Source organism: Mustelus asterias (genome assembly GCF_964213995.1).
Source record: "Mustelus asterias chromosome 26 unlocalized genomic scaffold, sMusAst1.hap1.1 SUPER_26_unloc_20, whole genome shotgun sequence".
NCBI classification, from domain to species: Eukaryota; Metazoa; Chordata; class Chondrichthyes; order Carcharhiniformes; family Triakidae; genus Mustelus; species Mustelus asterias.
In genome coordinates, this window is record NW_027590088.1 from 368,263 (window position 1) to 373,066 (window position 4,804).

The 4,804-nt window shown below is 42.9% G+C and overlaps 1 pseudogene; it reads left to right on the forward strand.

The window, feature by feature from the left end:
* Positions 1-985: 985 nt before the first annotated feature.
* LOC144482123 (uncharacterized) lies at positions 986-4,537 on the forward strand (annotated as a pseudogene).
* The last annotated feature ends 267 nt before the right edge of the window (positions 4,538-4,804 follow it).

Here is a 4,804-nt window from a genome sequence, read left to right on the forward strand (position 1 = left end):
GAAATTCAAGGCTTGTATTATGAGGCTTGTATTATGTTGTTTCGTTAACATGCACAAATTACATCGTCTAAAATTGATGATCGTTCTGACTCGCCCATCCAATTGAAAACCTGACGACACGACTAACACCAAGGCAAATTGCCCAGTTAGAATGCAGTATTAAGGTCCACAGAATATAGTGATTTACGAACGTCTGACAGTTTTGTATTCTCTAACTGGTTAAAATTATGTACTGCCGTTGGAATTTCATGTGCCATCTATTGTTCAAGGTTTTTCAAATATAAAAACACTGCAAAGCTTAAAACCTAGCCAGTTAAAAAATCAAACCAAAACGTCCTAATCCATTAACTATTGTTATTGTTATTTGTATGGTACCTACTTTGATTTTGATTTGGCGTCTGTTATTTTCCCAGAGTGCAGGGATTTGATCTGGAACTCAGTTTAAAAATAGAAACAACTTAAATTAAAAGGGTTTGGATATCACAGTTATGATGTGCAAAGCGGCATGATACACCTGCCGCTCGATTATTATACAGTATAAGCACTGCCATATAGAGCCGAGAATAAAATCAAATCCTGAAAAGCCTTAACCAATTTTATATAATATATATTGTGTATTGATAAAAACATAATTCTGTAGGAGAAAAAGCTATTTATTTCCAAGCTAAATGTTGGTGCATTTGAATGCACTTCTTTGTAGGTAGGGTAGTGGCATTTTGTGAAGTACTGTAATGCGGCGCTTGCACGCTAACAAATGATCAAATAAGATGTAATGGAAGAGTACATCATATAAAGATCGGAGCTGTATAGCATGTGATTTTAATGGGGAAAGCGATGTCTTTTGATAGAATTATATACAAATTAATGGATGTCCAGCTGCAGCCAGTGCAAATTGTTATTTGATTCACACTGAGCTTTCTATGGAAGGGGGATATGGAATTAAATGTATAATGCACTAGCTAAAGCCATACAGACATCGGCGAAAATGATGGCAGAGGTATTACCCACTATACTAATGAGATTAAGGGCTACCACAAACCGGACAACGGAATTAACCCCTTATGAACTAATGACAGGACGGGCGATGCAATTACCAGAAAGCATCATAACAGGTGGGACCGATGTTGGTCCACTAAAAGATAAAATCAAGAGATATGTTTTGGAACTCAGCACACAACTAAAAGGGATGCGCAAATTGGTAAAAGGCAATCAGGAAATAAGAGGCGCGGAGAGAGAAATGCTCCCTGACGTCCCAACAGCGGGACGTCCTCGTGAAAACACGACCTGACAAACCAGGGTTTGCACCAAAACGGAATGCCCATATGAAGTTATAATTAGTGGTGACGCCTGTGCCTGTATAAGAGTGAAAGGTATATGGAAACATTAGACTCAGTTGAAAGAATATGCTGGAACTAATTGGAAAAATGTGTGATATACTTCAATTGCAGATATAAACAGACAACGATGGAACTCGAAGCAAGCTGAACGGGTTCGCGGCAAGTTGCACGTCGGCGGTATAGCCTTTGAACCATTGTGTAACGGTTGCACGGATTATTAATAAGTGATAGGATGCTTCTCATGCTGCTTCTCACGACCCGGCCCCTGTCAGCCACTGAGAGAAAGTATAGATGGAATTATGAGAATTTAGGAATGAAGCACAGTGGACATCTTTGTAACGATGATTCTGTCTATTGTATGAACACCTTTGTGTATATGTCTTATCTGTATGCATCACAGTCGAATCTGAGCAAGTGCTGGGTCTGTTTACGCATTCCCACGCACGGAGGAAAGGGATGAAATCCTTTATTCCCGATCCCTTTATCAGCTCCAGAAATGATAGAATGGATTTTAAATCAGAATGGAACCCAGGAAGGGCCAAGGAAACTGACATTTAAATCCCCATCGGCTACCACCATGCAGGGTACGTTTAATATCAGCAACAGTGATGTTGTTTTCGGACTAGGGGGGTGGAGGGTGCACTTTATCGACCTTTAAGAAATATTACCAACCCAGCGATGACAGATCAGATTCACCACCCTCAACAATGGGGATCTGTCTGCCTGATAAGAAATGGAACCATACCTGTTGGCCATAGCTACTGTATACAGCAGATTAATGTCACTAATGATGCCTGGGCCATGGTACAACAGGTCACAATCCAGTACCCCACAGCCACTGTCGCGGTTAGCCTCTCCTCCGCTTATGTAAGCAGGATGACTGAATATAATGGTACCTATTTTGTCTGTGGAAACAATGCCTATTCGCGGCTTCCCTGGAATTGGGCAGGATCGTGTTATTTGGCATATGTGGTGCCCTATTTTCACCATTACACAGCCTAACGGGGCCACCCCGAGATACACTGCTTAGGGCTGCTCGATTATGTGCGAGCCTCCCAGGAACATGTGACATAGTTGGCTCCGAAAGCTGTACATATATTCCCGATGCTTCGGAGAATATAACTCGCTTGGAAGATCATATTAAATATGTGGTAAAAACAATGCAGGATGTGGAGAACCAATATCACAATTAAAACCCTCCAGGCTGGCTGGGGGAATGGTTCAGGTCGTGGGGTTCATACCTGATGCATGGATTGATTGTATTAATTGTAATTGTAATTGCTTGCTGTGTTTGTATGGCATTATTGAACGCCTGTTGTAAAACAGTAAGGGCGCAGATTATGCCGGGCGCAAGTGTACAGGCAGAGGGGGCAGACCTCCTGACAAAGAACTAGGCCCATATGTTGATAACATTTGTTTCTAAGTTGGTCATGGGGTCATGTTTGGACCTGGCCCGACCAAAGGGGGAATGAAGATGGGAATGGGTTAATGAACTTTGTGATACTTTGGGCTTATTTTTGTGTCTGTAGAACATGTTTTCGTGCATCCACCCAGATAAGAGAAACAGCATTGTACAGCTTATTTTTGTGTCTGTAGAACATGTTTTCGTGCATCCACCCAGATAAGAGAAACAGCTGCTGTGTGCAAGCACATGATTTTCCCAGCTAATTGTGTTCAGGAATGTGGCTAACCCAGCAGGCATAAGCTAAACTAGGCTCCATTTTATGTTATTTTATATTCTGTACCTTTGTTTAACACGGTGGAGCTGACATGTATGCCTTCTGTGATCGTATAATCATAGATTCATATGTTTTCATTATATACTATTAATCCTCACAGATATAAAGTGTTATATAGGCCCCTGTACGTCAGTTAACTTGTTTGTGCAAACTTATAATCTAACCAACCAACAGGAGTCACAGAGAGGCGACAAAACAGACAGTCTTGAGATGCCTATGATTACGCGGACTACGCGAAGGATGGAATCGCTCAGGAAGCAAAAATCGTGAGAAAGTGCGGACGTAACCATGGGCGAAAAAATATGTATAAATATTTGATCTTAACTCGTATTCAATGAGAAGTCTGTGAAAATAAACTACTGTACTTCGACTCACGACTCGTCTCAGAAGTATTATTTAGCTGCAACAACGTCTCTCCACTTGCATTATCTGGAACTGCAAAGACTTGATTACCTGTTAAGACTCGCATTCCAACCATTATCTTGTAATTGAGTCTGTATCCATATATGCCCGTTTTGTGAACCCAACTCTCAACTCACCGAAAGCTGTAAATTAAACCTGTTGGATTTTAACCTGGTGGTGTGAGACTACTTATTGAGCTCCAACTGCAAACAGCAGCAACTAACTCAAGCAGCAAAACAGAAAAGACAAGCGCCAGCAGCAAACAACAACAAACAGTAGCAATTAGCTCCAGCAGCAAACAGCATCAAGGAGATCCAGCAGCAAACAGCAGCAAGCAGCTCCAACATAAACCGCATGAACAGCAACCAGCTCCAGCAACAAACAGTTTCAACAGCAACCAGCTCCAACATAAACAGCTCTGGCAGCAACCGGCCCCAGCAGCAAACAGAGGCAAGCAGATCCAGCAGCAAACAGCAGCAACCAGCTCCAACCGCAGACAACCCCAGCAGTTGACAGCAGCAATTAGCTCCACTGGCAAACAACAGCAACCAGCTCCAGCAGCAAACAGCAGCAACCAGCTCCAGTAGCAAACAGCAGGAAACAAATTCAACCCCAAGCAGCAGCAAGCAATCCAGCAGCAAACAGCAGCAAGCAGATGGAACTGCAAGCACCTCCAGCAGCAAAAAAATCAAAAGCAAACAGCAGCAAGCAGTTCCAACATCAACAGTTTCAACAGCATTCAGTTCCAGCAGCAAACAGCTCCAGCAGCAACCAGCTCCAGCAGCAAACAGAAGTAACCAACTCCAGCAGCAACGTGAAGCAACTAGCTCCAACAGCAAGTTACAGCAACCAGCCATAGCAGCAAAGAGCAACAACCAGCTCCAGCAGCAAACAGCTCCCACAGCAAACACCTCGAGCAGCAAACAGCGGGTAGCAGCTCCAACAACAACCAGCTCCAGCAACAAACAGCAGTAACCAGTTCCAGCAACAAGCAGCAGTAACCAGCTTCAGCAGCAACCAGCAGCAACCAGCAGCAACCAGCAGCAACCAGCAGGGTGAGACATAAGCTTAGATAGCAGAGTGAAGATTGGCAGTTCAGGAATCTGGATCATAGTCACAGTCTGTTCCAAAACGGACCTCTCAGAGAATTAAGCTGCTGTTCAACAAATAAAGTAGAAACACATTTGTCTGTGCCACACCCCATTGGTTATACTCTAAATTAGACCACTGGCCCCAAAACAACGCAACAGTCATTGATCAGAAAGTATGTTGTATTTGTTAAAACCTATCAGATGGTTTTTGGGGGAATTTGCATTGTGGGAATTC